This window comes from Vombatus ursinus, unplaced genomic scaffold, assembly GCF_900497805.2.
Source record: "Vombatus ursinus unplaced genomic scaffold, bare-nosed wombat genome assembly UNPS02015255.1, whole genome shotgun sequence".
Taxonomy (NCBI): Eukaryota; Metazoa; Chordata; class Mammalia; order Diprotodontia; family Vombatidae; genus Vombatus; species Vombatus ursinus.
The window spans coordinates 37,950,226-37,970,207 of record NW_020955033.1 but is presented as its reverse complement, the minus strand read 5'-3'; the positions used below and the strand labels follow the sequence as shown (position 1 = coordinate 37,970,207).

Below are 19,982 nucleotides of genomic sequence, written 5' to 3'. Positions count from 1 at the left end.
GGAGCTCCTGGAGTTTATTGAGTAGGGGGTATGACATGGCCTGTGATTTTGGAAAATCATTTTGGCAGCTGTGGGCAAGATAAACTGGAGCAGGGAAAGACTTGTGGTAGGGAAACCAATTAGGATACTGTTGCAGTAGTCTGGGTAAGAGGAGATAAAGGTGTTTGGTTGTAGGAGCAAAGATAGGGGATAGATATGAGAGATGTTATAGAGGGAAAAGCAACAAGACTTGGTGGCTGACTGGAATATGTGAGGTGAGGAAGAGTGAGGATTTGAGGTTGGCCTTGAAGTCACAAACAGCAGCAAATCGTGTGCTTCCCATTAAAGCAAGTCACAACCATCTAATGGCTTCCCAATTCAGACATACCTGTTACTACACTACCCTCAGAGAAGCAATTAGAGGACTGATTTGGCAGGCAGTCAGCTAAGAAGCATTTGTTAAGTGCTCTCTAAGTGCCAGGTAGTGTGCTAAGTGCTATCGATACAATTAAAAGCCAAAACAGGGTCCCTGACTTAAGGAGCTCACTTTCTAATCACAAAGACAATATGCAAAGAATAATAATGTCTATATGACATATATACAATATAAACGAGACGTAATTTCCAAGGGAATGCGCTGAGTGAGACTGGAAAAGGATCCTGCAGATGATACATCCTGTATGAAATACCTCTTTTAATGCTGTCATGGACTAACCTAAACAGTTGAACTATAGAACCTAATAAAATTTCCTGCCTGGAAACCTGATGGACACACATTGAATATAGGCCTCCTCCCAACCCAGACCTAAATTGATTTCTAAAGTAAAAACAAATGTCATAATAGAAGCACACAAAGAAAAGGCCAAAATGTGAACTGTTTGCCTTTATAAATAAGGATGGAAGGAAAATGCCTGAAAGAAGGAAGGGGGGGAGGCCAAATTGAAGATGTCACTGTATACATATCATCCATTTATTTTTATCAGCCTGGCAGATTGGAAGTTTTATAGGCTCTCAATCTCTTTAGGCAATTGAATAATAGAAGAAAGCAGAAGATAGGATTTTCTCTTATGTCTGGTTTATGGTGTCACCACCTTACTCCACCAGGCAAGTGCTTTCTACATTTATCTGCAAAAGCCTCAGGAACTGGAATGTGCATACACAGGAATGAGTATCTGTTATCTGGCCTGGGGGAGTAACAGATATGGTCTAGATAAACTCACTTGAAGTTGGTTGGGGGTAAGAAGACTTGGCTTCCGGCTCCAGCTCTCTTCCACTAACTATGGCTATGACAATCAGCAAGTTAATTTCTTTACTTCAACACCATTCACCTCACCTATATATAGGCATAATAATGTCTTTGCCACCTTGATAAAGTAATAGGACTCTTGGGCAGATCAAATAATAAAGCACTTGGTGAGAATAAAAGCATGATAAAAATTCAAGTATTGAAATTATGAGACAGACAGACAAACAGGAGAAAGAGAGGAAGAGGGAGGGGGGAGAAAAGGGAGGGAAAGGTGGGAGAGCAAGTGGGGAGAGAGGAACAGAGAGAGAGAAGGAAGGAGGGAGGAGAGAGGCAGGAAGAAAGGGAGGTAAAGAGAGAGAGAGAGAGAAGAGAGTTGGTTGGATGGAGAGCCTAGCTTAGTGACCCCTATTCTAGACTTCTCTGACAGATCGTTCCACAGGTATTGATTCAGCACAATCACGCCTCACCTACCAAGGATACTCTCTGAATGTAGGTGTCATAGTCCCTGCTAGGGAAGCATTTGTTTAGATAGCTAGGTGGTGTAGTAGAGACAGAGTTAGATTTGGAGGAAAGAAGACCTTAGTTCAAAGCCTGATTCAGAAAACTAACTGGTTGAGTGACCTTGGGCAAGTCATTTAACCTCTCTCAGACTCAGTTTCCTTATCTGTAAAATGAGGATAAATAATAGCACTCTACCACACAGAATTATTGTGAGAATCAAATAAGACCATGTGTGTAAAGAGCTTTGCAGGCTTTAAAGTGCTATATAAGTCCTAGTTATTATTATTAACTATTACTTCCCTAGACTCCTAATTCTTCTAATATCAGGAAGTAGAACTATAAAGGCCTTCCTGTAGTTGACTCCATTTGATTTCATAGAGTGAAGGAGGGAAGAACAAGGGAAGGAGTTGAGATTTTCAATTGCCACCTCCTTACCCTCCCTCATCAAAGAGGAAATCTCTGCTCAGTCATTTATTTGCTACTTCTGCTAAATAAGTATGGGACTGCAGTTTATGAAAGAGAATGTTCCCTTGGCTAACATAATTTGTGGCTCATAAATAGCGAGATCAAATGGGCTGCAACAGGGTGAGATGAAAGCAGAGCCCTCTGCTGTTGACCCAGAGGTCTGGTTTATATTTGCTGGCTTACTGTTTGCCTGGGGAGCTCTGGTCTAACGAAGACAGCAGTGTCCTGTGATTTACGGGCTGTTGTCTGCAAGTTACAATGATTAAATTGGGAGAGTAAAACACCTGCACACAGCCTATTAGAGCTGTCTTTAATCAGAGTATATAAATACATTACCACCAGGGTAAGCCTTGAACATGGCAGGAGTTCTCTTTAACCCTTGAGTTGTCAATTAGAGTTGTAGTTTCTCTTGCCTGCCAGGTTTTACTGTCATGCATATTGAATGACAACCAGCAAAGGGCTAAGGAACTGTCCTGTTGCATATACTGGACAAGAGTTTCCTTGCTGCAAATGCCTGCTGATAAAAGCATATTCTTTTGGTTGTGCTGTATAAATCAGTAAGCTCAGAAAGGAGTCACTTCATTTGTGTCTGACTATTGACAATGCCTGTATTCAAGGGAGAACCTTCCTCCTTCCCAGTACATGCTGTCACTTCTGCCCTTGAACCACTATGCTATACTCTCAGAGTGGATAATGCTCTCTCTGAGGCAACATGTTGGGTCAACACAAGAGGCACCAATAACTTAATACTTTGAAACTCCCAATGGAGAGAGTCATGTGCTCCTATATGGAATTATAGAATTTTAGATGCATAAGGACCCTGAACAGCAGTGAAGGAAAGATTCCAATAGGCAGAGATGAAGGTAGAGCCCAGTCTAGTCATAGGAAGCAGAATGAGCAAAGACACAAAGGTAGGGCAGTGTGGGATGTATCAGAAGCATGGAAAGCAGTTCAATTCGTCTGCAGGGTAGAATGCAAAGTAGTGCTAGAGAAAGCTGAAAAATCAGGATAGAGCTAGATTGTGAAAAGCCTTGAACACTAAGATGTCTGGGCTTTATTCAATAGGTAATGGGGGGTCACTGAAAGTTTTTGAGTAATGGAATTCAAAACTATGTATTAGAAAAAGATAAAGCTGTCATTAAAGACTACAGATGCTCTTAAAAAGAGTTAACTTACTCATCATACTTCCTCTGCACCCCTTCCCCGAGTTATTATCAATCATAAAGCCAATTAGTAGTTCATGTAGCAAAGTAAATATTTACTAATAGTGCTTAAGGTAAATAGTTTTGTTTCTTTTTTCCAATTTCCATTATCCTTGTCTTGGATCAAAGAATGATGGACTTGGCTCCAATAGAAGTAGGAAATGTTAACTACACAGTATGTTAGCTCTAGGATTTCCCTTCTCTAATATGCTTTTGTATGTATATGCAGCTTTTCCAGATGACTAAATGGAAAGAGCAAATTAAAACTTTTTTTTTAATAAGCAGAATGAATCTCATTAAGTACTATTTTCACTAAAGTTACTTTTTCCTTATTTTCTTTCCTGATATATAGGGTTTTTTTTTCTTCTGACATATAGTGTTCATCTGAGATTTTGTCCTTTTCCCAAGTCCAAGGATTTGGCTTCTCTTTCCCTAATGCTTGGCACTGATTATATAAAATTTGGGTTTCTATGCACAGATAAGTTGAAGGCTTTCAAGACCAAGAAAAAATCTCCTTGTTGCTATTTTTTATACTAACCACACCTCAATACATCAAGGATGGGTGATTTCATCTCTTCCTCAACAAAAATCCTAACCTTACTAATCCCTAGCAGATGGCCTTCATGAGTTGCTGTGGCCAAAAAAAATCATCATCTGCTGGTCAGCCTTCTGGTGATGACCTTTCCTAAGCATGGCTGGGCTGGTTTTCAGATGACAAACACAGTCCATTGTCAATGCAATACTTCTAGCCTTTCTGTCTTGGTAGGACTGGCCAGTAGACTGTGCTTTACCAGTATCCATCAAGAATAATACTAACATTTGACATCTGTAGAGTGCTTTCATGGTTATAGTCATTTGCATAATATAGTATCTCATCTGAACCTTCCCACAATCTTGTTAGGTCAGTCCTGCCAGTCCTATCATCTTCATTTTACAGATGAAGAAGCCAAGGCTCTATAAGGGTGTGACTTCCCCAGGATTAGGAGATTAGTAAGCGGGGGGGTGGGGGGGGGGGGGGGGGGGGGGGCGGGAGGGGCGGGCTTCAAATTCAAGTCTTCCTGACGCCGGGTCCAGCACTGTATTCCATGAAACACTAAAAAGCTTTTATCAAGCACTTACTAATGTTCTCCAAAGCCATGGAAGTACTTAGCATCACCTTGATGACATGATAAGAAAAATGACTTTGAGGTACACCAACCGTAGAAACTTGAAATTTTTAAAAATCCCTCTATAAACGGTTAAGGGGAAAAAAAACCATCTTCTAAAAATAAAAAGAAACCACAAACTTTGTAAATAAGTAATGTTCTGGAGAGAAGGCACTTTTCATCTGTTTTAATTTCTAGTTTCTCTATAACTCCACAAAGCCACTAAATAGCAATGAAACCTGGGTTTGTATGACATTTCTTTCCAAAGTTTAAGCACATTAGGGGCATTATCCTATAACTTCCCAGGAGGGTTTATAGAAACATTTTACAAATAAATTCCTCAAGCACTGAAAAATGCAAAACAACTTTGCTCAGATAAATCAGCACAGGCAAAAACAGAAAGAAGCAGGAAGAAGATGACTGAGCCCTGTGAGAAAGAAAATATCCCCCTGTCAAAGTCTCTAGCCATTTGAAAGTATCATCCCTGGGTGACAGGGATTCTATAGGCTTCTTCCATTTTCTAATCAGTACTTATTTCTGGGTAATCAATGACATTCATTAAAGATTACTAACTAGCTCAGACTCTTGTCCAGAATGGAACAAATAACCATCAATGGAGTTTCACTAGGGGAATATACATGTGTGTGTATATACACACACACAAACACGTATATGTATATATGTGCACACACATACAAATATAGTTTATACCAAGAATATCAAAGTTATTGGTTCTAGTTATATGGTTCAATTCAATTCAGTACAACAAAAATTAAGCACCTAATATTGACCAGGCACTGTGTCAGGTGCTGGGGGTACAAAAACACAACTGAAACAGTCCCTGACCTCAAAGAGCTTACATTTTACTTGACAGGCTAGTAAGGCAGCAAGGCCAAGTTCAAAGAGTACTGGTTCTAAAGTCTGAGGACTTCCCCTCTAAGTAGCTCTTTTGATAGTCTGTGTGAGACTTGGGACAAGTGATTGAACCACCTTGGGCCTCAGTTTCCTCAACTGTAGAAATGAGGGAGGTTAGACCTGATGGCCATTGATATTTCCAGCTCTAGCTATAATCTTATGGCATCCATAAGTAAATACAGTACACAGACAGTTTAAAAATTGTCAAGGAAAGAAAAGAAAGAAGCCAATAAACTGAAAGTTTTTTTTTAATTTTCTCTCTGGGGCTTTCCCCCCATCACCATGGACTTAACAATGTATATTCCAGTTAACAGTGACTGAAATGGTCTGAACAACTGGAGTTTTTTCCTTCCTCCATCCTTACACCATTTTGTTCACTGTCTCTCACCTGGAATGCTCTGTCCCTTTACCTCCCTCTCTCAGTTTCAAATCACCTCCCTCTCCCTCTATACATGTTATTTCTGGGTAGTCAATGACATTCATTAAAGATTACTACCTGACTTTAAATTTTTAAACCTCAAAAGGTTTAAAAGAAGGTTATCACCAGAAGGCTGACCAGCAGGTGATGATTTCACGATTGTAGTCATTTGCATAATATATTATCTCATCTGAACCTTGCCATAATCTTGTTCGGTCAGTCCTGCCAGTGCTATCATCTTCGTTTTATATTTATGTTAAATCGATTCTTTTATGAAGGCAAACTAGGCCGTCTTTCCCGTCCATTCTTACCTAGCCTTTAACTACTGAACGGGCATTGCCTCAGAAAAACTGAGGCCTGGGAAAGACCTCAGTTTAAAAAGGCCAAGGTCTCCCACTGCATTGTGGGCCATCATCACCTCTGTCTTGTCACTAGGCTCTGATGACTCTGGAGGAGAATGAGGCTGATGCCTTGGCACAGCCCTGCCTCATTGAAATCCAGTTCACTTGCAAGCCAAGACATCACCCTCCTGATGTTGTTGGTCCTCCGAGAGCACGAAGACTAAAGAACAGACGACAGCAACAACGCGCACTGCTAGATGTGTTTCATCAGTGCACAGTTTTACACCAGGGGCCTCCCCTGGTATCTCTTCCTCTCCTATCCGGATTCAGCCTTTGCTAAAAAAGAGAGCAAGCCTGCCTCTCTCTCTCAATTTAAATTCTCAACTTCAAGGTAGAAGCTGACGCTTTTGATCTTTCCTCTCTGTTCCAGGGCAGTTGCCCAGTCAATTTTCTTCTCAGACACTAAAAGAATCAAGTCACCTTCTACTATTCAACTTGTTTACATAGCTTTTAAACCCAGAACTTCTTTTTTTGGCTAGGCCACGGGGTTAAGTGACTTGCCCAGGGTCACACAGCTAGTAAGTGTCAAGTGTCTGAGGCTGGATTTGAACTCAGGTCCTCCTGACTCCAGGGCCGGTGCTCTACCCACTGTGCACCTCGTTGCCCCATTAAACCCACAGTTTCTATGAAAATGAAGTTATATTTTGCATGCAAGTGATTTTGCCTTTCAACGAAATGGTTTTAGAAAACATGATGGACATTTTTCAATAAATCACCCAGAAGCAAAAAATTGAAAAAAAAATATTTAGAATCAAGTGAAAATAGCTCTATGTTAGCATCGTACATAGGGAAGCTCAATCAGTCAGTCAACAATCATTTATTAAGTAAGTGCTTACTACGTCAGGCATTGTATTAAGGAGTGGGGATATAAAGACTGGGGAAAGCAATCCATGCCTTCAAGGAGTTTACATTCTGATGGAAGAGACAACTTGTAAACAGCTCGGCACATGTTAGAAGGAGAGGGAGGTGATTTGAGAGGGTAAGATACTATCACCTGGGGGTGGAAGAGCTGGGAAAGAAAAATTTTTAGCTTAGTCTTAAAGGAGGCCAAGGAAACTGAGAGGCGGAGGTAAAGGAACAGAACATTCCAGGTGAGAGACAGTGAACAAAATGGTGTGAGGATTGGGGAAGGGAATAAACATTAATAGAGCATCTACTATGTACTGATCCTCACAACAACCATGGTAGGTAGGTGTTATTATTACCCCCATTTTACAGTCAAAGAAATTGAGGTAAATTGAGGTTAAATGACTTGGCTGGGGTCACACAGCTGGGAAGTGTCTGATTTGAAATCAGACTTCCTGACTTCAGGTCCAGAATCAGCTGCCTCTAGAATGGGAGAAAAGAGTGTTGTGTTTTAGGCCTGCAAGTAGGCCAGGATTACTAAAGCACAGAATCTGTAGGGGGAGGAATGTGTAAGAAGACTGGAAACGTAGGAAGGGTCCAGGTTATACAGAGCCTGAGATGCCAAACAGAGGACTTTATATTTGATCCTGGAGGAAACAGAGATTCACTGGAGCTCATTTAGCAAGAAGGGGTGACACAGTCGGCTGTTGGTTGGTTGTTATCCTTCATTTTCAAAGAGGACCAAAATGACATTACTATGTTGGGGTCAAGGTACAGTGTGTCTGGCTGTGACTGATCAGACCAATACAAGCTTGGAAGGCTCTACCACAGGTCAGGCACAAATAGTCCACACAAACATTTGGGGAGGAGGTGTCTCTAAAATTTGCACACCTCACATTCTTTTGAGCTACTGCAATTCTGCTTCGCTCAGCTCTACATTTAAAAAAAAAAAAAGTCATCTGAATGTCAGCTGAATGGAGGATGCATTGATTGAAGTAGGGAGAGACCTGAGGCAAGAAAACCAGCTAGAAGGCTATTGCAATAGTCCAGGAGAGAGGTGATGAGGGCCTGGACCAGGGTTGTGGCTAAATGAGTAGAGAGGAACATACATCAGAGATTTTGTGAAGGTAGAAGTAAGATTTGGCAACAATAAGATATAGAGGGAGGCACTGAGTGAGAGTGAGGAGCTGAAGATGATACCAAAGTTTCAACCCTAATAGGGAAATCTGAAACATATAACAGGTTAAGGGGAAAGATAATGTGCTCTGTTTTGGACATGCTGAATTTGAGATTCCTACAGGACATACAAGTTAAGGTCTCTAAAAGGCAGTTGGTGATGCCTGACAGTAGCTCCAGAGAGAGGCTAGGGCTGGATGTATAGATCTGGGAATCATCTATATAGAAATGATGATCAAACCCCTGGGATCTGATGAGATTACCATGTGAGACAGTGTAGAGTGAAAAGAGAAGGAAGTCCAGTAGAGAGCAATTTGTGGGCATGCCCTGGATGGAGAGCAAGCAAATGGGGCTGACAAGGAACTGTAGGACAGACAGAAGAAGAGGAAGAGAGCAGTGTTCAACTCAATCATGAATAGAACAGCCCCAGCTTACTACAGATTCTAGACCTCTCAGAAGTCACCATTTCCATGAAACAGAGAATAAAGTTGTTTTGTTTTTTTTTAAAGAAATTTAAATGAAAACAGGCAATGGTTTGTGAGGCAGTAGGGGAAAAAAAGTCATAGATGACTCATATGTATACATGTGAGCAGGCATATAGGTCAGTAGCTATTGATGTGATTTCTTTTCAGAGTTTCTTTTCAGCAGGAGCTGTATTGGTCATATATAGGTAACATGAACATAACAGCTGACCCGCCTCCTCTACAGCATCCCTTTATATTTGCCAGCTCTCCCTTCTGTGTAATGGTGAAGGAAGGTGAAGAACTAATGACCTGAAAGAATGAATGCAGAAAAACACACAAAAATGAGTAAATGTCCCCTTGCAAAGTGTAATTTTAAAGGGAGAAAATAAGAGAATTTGGCTTCAAAGGAGCCAGTTAGCTGTTAGATGATCTGACTTCAGTATTGTATATAAGTTCAAATATTTTACACTTTTTCTATGGAGTCATGGGAAAACTTTATTATAGTACACTAGGGACCTCATTAACAATATATGCTCAGTTAAATAACATTTTGCTCAAGGCAAGTAGAACTGATTTGATCATTAATTCTTAAAATTCTTATGGGTAAGGAGTGACGTATAAGGAGCCTTTTTTAAAGTTACCAGGCACCACATATCCGGGTTTTCTAGAAGGTCAAATGCCACTAGATTCCCAGGAGGCTATTTGGCTTACACATTCCAATGATCATAAATAGATTCCTAACCAAATCAATTTCTCATATTTTTTATTTTATAAAATATCAGGACCCTGATAACAACAATATCATCTAGTCTCAAGATGTTATGAATTTTAGAAACTGATAAAACAGACTTATAACAAGTATCAACTATGTTTCATAAACTTGCTTTATTTCTATTTAGCAAATGTTCTATGTGAATATTTCCAAAAAATCAATCTCTCACTTTTATCTTGTAATTAGAAAATGACATGATAAACTGAGACCTAAACTTCCATCTAAAGATTCAGATGGGACAGAAATACACAACAGTGCAGAAAGCATGAGAAATAGTATAAGGGTTGATTGTGATCTTAACATTATCCACCCTATAGTGAGTTATAATCTCAAAAAATAAAGTTGTACTTCTCTTGCTCCCCAGAAGGGAAGAAGGTGAGGGGGACAAGAGGCAGACCTTCTACTGTTACCTAAATATGGCAAAATGATTTTTTTAAATATCACTTATAGTGCTCTGTATATAATGTTTTTAATAAATGTTTGAAGAAATGAATAATTATAGATTTCACTTCCACAGAAGTACACTTCTTGATTCTGCTAATTCATTAAATAAGCAGTTTCACATTTGTTTTTCTACTTGAGATACTGGAGACATCAGAGATGACTTTAGCCAATAATAAGGTGTTTTCATGGTTTTATAAAACAAAAACAAAAATGTCTGTTCATACCAGCATGTCTGCAACACATTGTATCTCACCCCAAATAAACTAATGTCCATAAAAACAAATGATGCGTACACTCCCAAAGCAGAGCCCCTTATCATCTGATGACCCCAACATCCAGCTCAGTATTTCCACAGCACATGCAACCTCCACTGGGTAATAGGAAAAATTTCACAATAAGTAGGAAACAACTTACTTTAAAAGCCAACCAGTGATGCCAAAATGGCATCTGACTTTGTCTTCACCCACTGCCCCTTCAGCTACTTAGCTCTCCAATTCTTTTTGGCAGCTGGCTTCTTCCAGCTCCCCAGCTCCCAAAAGGTTTTTCCTCAGCCTTCCATTGGTAGAATAAAGCGGGGCCTGGAACTCTCTCACAAGTCTTTGGCCCTATTCCATGGCCAATCCAGTGGCACCCACCCAGTGATTCCTGGGAACCATGCCAACCACATATACAATTCCACTATCTTCCTCCACCAATTCCTTGCCACTACCATCAAGGCAATCATATTACCCTGCAGTCAAGTTAATAGATTCAGATGCCAATGGCTGAATAATTATCTATGGTAATTTTCATGTTTTTCCTGTATTCAGCATGCTGTTCTCTACTCCTCTGCTCCAAATAAACCCAAAACAAACCTGCAAAAGCACCCACAGAGAAATAATTTGCTATAGAAGTTATGAGGAGGTATGGTTAGAGGAAGTTCCCTCATCTAGGAATTTTTTTATACCAATGAAATTACAAGGCTATTATTTATCCCCTATGCTCTTAATATCATGTACAATTTGAGAGACGGCTTCACTATATAAAGGGGAAGCCTAATATCCTTAGAGATATTTCTGTTTTGTTTTGGTGGGATATTTTTTTGCCATCAGACTTTTTTGAGATGTGATCTGCCACAAAACAATATGGTGATAATACAGTAAAAAATAATAACCACAATTATTATAGAAAGCCTTGGTCAGTTGTCCAGTATTGATTATGCATGAAATATTACTTAAGGTTGCAAAAATTAGAATCTACCTAAATTCTAGATTCAGGCATCTAAAAAAGCAAAAATCAGTTAGCTAGAATTATATACCAGAAGCCCAATATTCTTTATAAATTGACACATGACAAATCCAGTGGTACACAATGATCTAGAGACATAATATTGATCCATAAACAAAAGTTTTTAATAGATGTCACTACGTAGAATGCCCAACTTCTAAGCTATGTGGAATGCTTTTTTCAAAATATAGAGACAATGGGAAAAAATTAAAACTTCTTGGAAACAGGATGAGGTAGGTAACATACATATGTAACATTGTTGCTATCTTGTCAGAGGCCCATAGATAGTGCAATTGGATGGAGGGCTGGGCCTGGAGTCAGGAAGACTTGAGTTCTAATTCAGCCTCAGATGCTTACTGGCTGTGTGACCCTTGGCAAGTCACTTGACCTCTGTCTGATTCAGTTTCCTCAACTATAAAATAAGGATAATAATAGCCTCTACTTCTTAGGGTTGCTATGAGGATTAAAAGAGAAATATTTATAAAGCATTTACAGTGCTTGGTATATAGTAAGCACTATATAAATGTTTGCTAATATTGTTGTTTTCTGCTACTGGAGATATTCCAAAGATGCTTTAAGTGAGACTACAGAAGAAAAGTTTATATCATCAAACTATTATTTTTAAATTTTTAGTTTTTTAAACTGGGCAAGAGCCTACAGCATAATAAATATAAAAGAATAATAGTAGGACAGTTATTTGTCCTTGAGATAGTTTTTGAACTCTATCAAAAAATATGAAAAGAATGAGATAATAATAATAAACTTACATTTAAATAGTCTTCTAAGGTTTGCAAATTCTATACTATTTAATCAATCAATAAACATTTATTAAGTACTTTCTGTGTGCCAGGCACACTTTTAAGTATTGTAGACAAAGGGATACAAAAAGATGCAAAAGACCCCCAAGGAGCTTACAATCTAAAGGCAGAGGGAGTGTACGCATCATTTGTTTTTATGGACAAGCTATATACAGGTTAAATAAGAAATAATTAACAGACAGTCATGGAATAATGAGGTTGAAAGTCAGATTGTAAAGGGTTAAGAAGAAATCAAGAGGAGAGAAAGTGGAGGCATTTGTTGTAGATTGACTTTTTGAGGAATTAAGCTACAAAGGACAGAAGAGATAGATAAAGGATGATAGTTAGCAGGGATGAAAAGGTTAAATGAGAATGTTTTGTTTTGTTTTGTTTTTGAGGATGGGGAGACATGGACAGGTTTGTAAGCAGTAGGAAATGAGTCAACAGACAGGGAATGATTGAAAAATAAGTGAAAGAATGGGGATGCTAGAGCAATTTGTTGCAGGAGATGGGGTGGGATGGAATTGCTTAAATAAGTAGCAGAATTAGTTTTGATAAGGTGTAAGGCCCACTTCATCAATGTGAAACAAGGATAAAGGAGGTGAGAGGGGCAGAAGGAATCTGAGTGATAGAAGATGAGGAAGACAGGAAAAGAGGGAGCTCATGGCGAATGGTCTCCATTCCTTCTGTAAAACTATGAGGCAAAGTGGAAGGAGAGGAGCCATGAGAGATTTGAGGAGGGAGGAAAATGTCTGGAAGAGCCACTATGGAGAGTGAGAGAGCGAGTTAATAAGGAAGGTATGATGGGATTGCCTAGCAGCAGTGAGGGCCCAGTTGAGATTACATAAAATAAATTTGTAGTGAACCCAGTCAGAAAAGTTGCATGATTTCCTCCAAATGTTCAGCAGCAGATGAGTAAGAGTGAAGATGATAAATTGTGGGAGTAACCCAACATTGAGACGTGGCTGGACATAATCAGTGCTATAAGGGTGCTCAAGAGAGGGCAGTATAAAGTTCACCAAGAGGTCAAGATGGGGAGAAGAGGAGAAAGTAATTAGTGCAGGGGAAATGGCCTAGGAGAAAAATGATTTTCAAATCTACTTATTCATCAATAACTTATCTGCTGACCTCTAGTCTTTCTTCTCCAACTGTCTTTCAGACATCTCAAACTGGATGTCTAGTAGACACTTTAAATGCAACATGCCTAAAATTGAATTTATCTTTCCCCCCAAACCCTCCCCCTCTTCTAACTTCCCTATTACTGTAGAAGGCAATATCATCCTCCCATTTCCCCAGGCTCACAACGTAAGCTTCATCTTCAACTCCTCACTATCTCTCACCTCACCGCCCCCCCCCCCCGCTCCCCTACAATCTCTTTCCAAGGTCTACTGATTTCACCTTTGCAACATTTTTCAAACAGGCCCCCTTCTCTCATCTGATACTGCCACTACCCTGGTGCATGCCCATATCACCTGATACCTGGAGTACTGCAATAGCCTGCTGATAGTACTGTTTGCCTCAAGTGTTGCCTCATTCCAGTCTATCCTTCATTCAGCAACCGAAGTGATTTTCCTAAAGCACTGGTCTGACCAGGTCATGCCCATACTCAAATTCTAGTGGCTCTCTATCCCCTCCAGGATCAAATATAAAATCCTCTGGTGTTCAAAGCCCTTCATAACTTACCCCTCTCCTCACTTTTTCAGGCTTCTCACACCTTACACCCTTCACCCCATGTGCTTTTCCATCCAGTGACACTAGCCTCCTTTACTATTCCATGATCAAGACATTCTATCTCTTGGCTCTAGACATTTTCTCTAGCTGTCCCCCATGCCTGAAATGCTCTCTCTCCTGATCTCCACCTCCTGGCCTCCCTGGCTTCCTTAAAGTCTCAGATAAAATCCTACCTTCTAGAAAAAGCCTTTCCCATCTCTCTTAATTCTATTGTTTTCCCTCTGTTAATTATTTCTTCTTTATCTTGTATGTAACTTGTTTGTACATATTTATTTTTTTGTTGTCTCCCTCATTAGTTTATGAGCTCCTCAAGAGCAGGGATTCTTTGCATTTCTTTGTATCCTCAACACTTAGCACAGTGTCTGTCCCATAATAGGTGCTTAATAAATGCTTATTGACAGATTGACTAAGTCTTTTCTCCATAAAAACCCAAAAGTCTTTCCACTGTCATGCTGCTCCTCATTCCAACTTATGGAAGCAGCTACAATTAATTCATGAGACAAAGAACATTTAGTATCTCTTTCCCTTTAAACAACAAAGCTTTCTCAAAAAGCTGTAACTTTTATTTCTACCTACCGCTCCTGACTCCTACAATACTTCACCATTATTTGACAAATGATTGAATAAAATGTTAAGGGTTCATAGCTTGGGGGAAAGCTGTCTATTTTTCAGACAAACTCTTTGATTTACTATCCCGTGGCTAAGTCACTGCAGGAGTCTGGAGAAAGCTCAATTCTATTTGTTCAAAAGTCTGGTCCTGTGGCTTTGGCATTTCTAACTTACCCAGAAATCAGATGTTTTTAATTAATATTCAATTCTATATCTGAAATAATGAACTTAGTTATTCCATGCACTGATAAGGTTCGGAATAGTATATGCACGGAGTGGAGAGATCTCTATTATAGGAGGCCCTAATTTTAAATTGAACTCAGACAAGGTATCTTCTTAGAAATATATTTTAGGCAGGCTCATTTTTTTTTAAAGGAAGAAAAGTCAACCTCATAATGAGGGATTCTACTCAGCTCACCTGATTCTTCCCAAAGGTAATTTACTTGCCAAAGTTTTCGGAATCTCACAGAGAAGTTGTAGAAAGCTTAGAATAACAAGTTGATTTAAAGTTTCTATTTATACATGGTGTCCAGTTTCCAGAAGAGTCTGAGACTAGTGGTTTCAAACTCAATTTAGCATTTAAACTCATTTTCAGCTAGGTCTCTATGGGACCAGCAATTAGGAAAGGCAAAGAGTTCAAAGAAGAAGGGTTATAACCTTTCAATGGCATGCTTGTGCGGTCTTTTAAAATGCAGCTTCTCCAGTCTTTCTTCCTGTATTCAGCAAATACCACAACCCACAACCAGGTTAACAACCTGCTGGTGTGGCAGCCTGAAGCGGGCATAGAAAAACTGTGGTTTTTCATTTGGCTGCATCTGGAAAGACACCAGTTTCTAAGTCCATTTATTCCTACTTCTAGTTGTCCTAGGGAAGGGATCTAAAAACATCCCGATGACTTTACTGCAGATTTTGGGCCAAGAGGTACAACGAGGGGCACAAGAGAAGAATAGTCCCTTTGAATTGCCCAAGATGCCAGGATACCCTAGGAATCTGGAATTGGGGGCTTTCTGCCTTTGTGGTGACTTCTATTCTGCACTGATATCTCTTAGGAAGTACAGTGAGACTGGGAGGATCAGGCCCAGGATTGAGACAACCTGTTTCCTATATTTTTGGGGAAACTGAATCCCCATTTCAGATTTTAATGCAGACAGAGGTTCAAACCTGTTTAATGCTCCCTAGAATTGCTTTGCCAGGTTAGGGAAGTGGAAGATTTTGAGGGGAAATTCTTTGTAGTCAACGTTCAGAAAAATACTTTGGTTTTCCCTGGTCCACTGTCATTTTAGCTTTCACAGAATCTAGGACCAGCAGGGACCTATGGAGGTCATACAATCCATCCCCTTGCCTTTGGATGGGAAGTACTGCACTAGTTCAGATCAATCTCTCCATTTTTAAAACAGACCGCTAAAGAAGGTAATCATACAATCTCCCTTAATTCCCTTTCCAATTTTTAAGGACTCTCACTAACAGGAAATTTTCCGTGGCTGATAGGGTAGGGGTGGGGGACATACAACAACACACCAAATTATTTTCTGCTAATGCCAGTTAACTTAGAGGTGCTTGAGATTTCCTTACATTTAGAGTGTGTGTGTACTCCCAGAGGGAGTTAGTTGAGGTGAGCTTGGTGGTGCCATGGGTTGGACTGGTCACCCTGTTTTTCAGCCAACCCTCATATTTTAATCAGAAGGATCTGAAAAAAAATCTTCCTAACCCTTAGATGTTTTCAAAGAGCTCTGTATGTCTCTGTTCTCACTACAGATGGGCTCTGTTCTGAGGATGGACACTGACCAAGATGAAAATCCCTCTTATGAGTTCAAAGGAAATGATAGGAAAGTAGGGGAGGGGAAAGGGGGCAGGAGAGAATGTGCAGAAGCCAGAAGCCTTATTAAACACTTTAAAAAAACCTTTGATTTTTAGTCTCCCTGGTCCCATCTGAGATGCCACACCACTAGGGTTTTAAGACGGGAACAGAAAATGAAACAAACCTAAGTTTAAAAGAAAAGAATGTCATGATGAACTAATTCCTTTCATCCCAGAATCTGAGAACTGGCAAGAACCTCAGAAATCATTAGGAGGGTAAAAACAATTATGTGATGTGTCTAAAGTTACAGAAGCAAAAGTCACACTGGAATCCAGATCTTCTGATCAGTGCTCATTCTACTATACCATGTCTCTCTCTCTTTTTTTTTTTTTGGCTAGGCAATGGGGTTAAGTGACTTGTCCAAGGTCACACAGCTAGTAAGTGCTTTGTGTCTGAGGCCGCATTTGAACTCAGGTCTTCTTGAATCCAGGGCCAGTGCTCTATCCACTGCGCCACCTAGCTGCCCCATTATACCATGTCTCAATCAGACAAATTATATGTAGATTATTTAAATGCTTTGATTTACATTCTTCAGTCCTGAAATCTCTGTGTCATCATCCTTGACTCCTCCTTCCTCACACTAGCTCTATATAAACAATTTCTGGTCAAATCTTGCTATTTCTATTTTCACAGCATCTTTAGTGTATGTCCCTTTCTCTCCACTCACAGAGCTGTCTCCTGGGTACAGTTCTTCATCACCTGACAGCTGGATTACCAATTATTTTCTTTGTCTCAAGTCTCTCCCCATTCCAATGCATCTTCTAATCAGCTGTCAAAGTGATCTTCCTAAAGCTCAGATACAACAATGTAACTCAGCCTCCTTGCTCAATAAACTCCAATGGCTCCCTATTGCCTTTAGGACCAAATAGAATATCCTAGTAAGGCCTTTCAAATCTGGTCCCTTTTTCCCTTTCCAGTCTTCTTACACTTTTACTCCCTTATACCTACTATATAATCCAATGATACTGGCTTTCATGCTGTCCCTAGCATGAAACACTCCACCTCATGATTCTTTGCCTTTTTACTGGTTATCCTCTAACTCTAGAATATGATTTTTCCTCATTTCCACCTTCTGGTTTCTCTGGTCTCTTTCAAAATTCACCTCAGAACTGACCTTCTGTAAAGGGCCTTTCCTGGTACTCCTCCCCCCTCCCCCTGCTAATGTTTTCCCTCTAAGATAGCCATCCATTTACAGTGTATATATCTTATGTGTACACAGTTGTTTGCATAATTTCTCTTCCATTAGAGGGGGAGCTCCTTGAGGGCACGAACTATGCTTTTACCTTTCTTTGTAACCCTAGGACTTAACACAACACCTGGAATATAGTAAGTGTTTAATAAGTGCTTATTGATTGGACTACAATTTGGTTATTTTCCAGCCAGTTTGAAGGAGATAAAATTAAATTGAATCAATTTTCCTGTGTATTAGTGATTATGTGAAGACGTGTGATTTAGATATGAAAGGGGATGTGCTGTACCAAAGCAGATCATAAGTCCATCTAGTAGTCCAATCCCCTCTCATTTTATAAACAAGGAACTGAGATCCAGAGATGTGAAGGGATTTACATGTAGTAAGCAGCAGATCTGGGATTTGAACCCAGGCCCTCAGCCTCTGAATCCAGCTTTGAATCCCAGCCTATCCTAGGAAGTTGCCCGAGGCATGTAGAGCCTTATAGATGTAGTGAAGTGTTTGAATCCACTTCGTCCTGACTCAATTCTAGCATTCTACTACCTCCATGTTGCCTCTGTACTTCTTAGCATTTGCATTACATATTTGGAAGCTGAAGGGCGGGGAAGGGGTAGGATGAGAGGTTGAGCTTAATGCTTTGGCAAATATAAATTTTCTACATTTCCCAAACCCTTTTTATCCTACTTCTCATTATCATGAGAGGCAGTATAGCATAGTGAGGCATGATCTCAGAGTCAGAAAGACCTGAGTCCATATCCTGCCATACTGGCTGTATAACTCGTGGCAATTCATTTAACCTCTCACTGCTCTAGGCAATTCTCTAAAGTTATTGGTTGCAGAGAAGAAGCCAACCTGCATTGGTGGAGAGAGTTCTCTTACCTGGGAGTTCACTGTACCAGTGAAATCAAAGGTTCGTTTTCTATCCTCTCAGTACCATATATATATATATATATATATATAGAGAGAGAGAGAGAGAGAGAGAGAGAGAGAGAGAGAGAGATGGCTTCACTTATGAAAATGAAACCTAATACCCAGGAGGAAGTTTTTACTGTTGTTGTTTTTCCTACTATCACCTCAAATTAGGGCTTTAAATATATGTGTAACCCAATCAGAGGACTGAATTCTGACAATCAAGACCCCCAAATGAAATTTCAAACTGGTTAACAATTGTTCAGATTCCACGAGTCTCCCTGAAAGATTTCATTGAAGACTTGCCTATCATTCTCAGAAGAAGGTTTTTCTTCTTTCTGTCTCCTCTTTTTTTTCTTTCCAAGGAATCAACCTATTGAAAGTGGTAACCTTTAGAAATTCCTGCTTTACCAGTTTGAAGAACATTTTGGCAGTCCAGAGACTTTACATGGAGAAGCTCTTTCTTGTTACCACAAGGACCAAGAATTAAAGACTTCCCTTTTCCTCATATTCAGTTCACCTTTTTCTTTTCAGATAGTTTTAAACAGATGAGGCAGAAAGTAATGACTCTAGCTCATGTTCCCCCTTGGAACAAATGGCCCTCAACATCATTCTGGCAAGCTGCCAGCTCAGAGAGATCTCCAAGTGACTCTGCGTCTCAGTGCACCGGCTCATCAGACGTGTTTTAATTACATACACTAAGACATTGCCACGACAAGATTCATTTGGAGGAAATATCCCTGGCCAAGGAAGCTTTCTCAGAAGACTTCATATAATTATAATGAAAGGGGAGTGTTTTTGTTATGTGACCCATGATAAGACAGATTCAAGTAACAATCTCTAGTACTAAGTAGTCTTTGAGAAAGGAAATATACTGCGCTGTCTCATCTGGTTGTAATTCGCCTCAGAGCGTGAGAAAAAATCATTCTAATTCATATACACACACATTCACACGCACACGTGTACCCTCAAGTAGACAGCAAATGGACAGTTCAATTAGGGAGCCAATGTTCTCCTGAGGGTATCACCAAAGAAACTAGCAAATCCAAAGTGTTTGGGTAAAGAACTCTGGAAATGTCAACACTCTAGTTTGGCTGATACTTACTAGGGGAACCTTCCTAACCCTGGCTGAGATCTACTTCTGGCTATTCCACTCTTAGCTACCGCCGAGTGGCTGGAGCTCCAGACATAGCTGCCGTACGTCCCAGTCTTCCAAGTTCCCATACTTCCATTGGCTGTAGCCAGACCTATTAAACTTTTCTCTTGAAACTATCTGCACTATGTGGCCATACAATCAGTATTATGCAACTGGGTGAGGATGACAACACGGTAAAGCTTGTGCACAACCCCGCAGGAGACCCAGCACCCAAAAGAAGCCTGAGTACCTTTAGCTAGATACTCCCTCGGTACCTGTGTATGATATTGGACATACTGTGTGCTTGACTTTTTGAGTCTGTCCTCTGAGGAACATACACGATATGCATTAAGCTCCTGGAGAGAGGGAGAAGTGCTTTGTAAATGCATGATATTATTGTTGTTGTTGTCATTGAACTATAATATCAGGGTCATCACTTACCCGGTCTTATTCCTTCTTCATAGTTGCTAATTGTGCTCTTTCTTACTTCCCCAATCTGCCTTCCTCTTCTCCC

At 40.0% G+C, this 19,982-nt stretch overlaps 1 protein-coding gene across 1 annotated transcript in view; it reads right to left on the bottom strand.

The window, feature by feature from the left end:
- Positions 1 to 19,982, bottom strand: part of LOC114031882 (protein APCDD1) — a 48,550-nt gene that overhangs the window by 5,361 nt on the left and 23,207 nt on the right. The window lies entirely within an intron of this gene.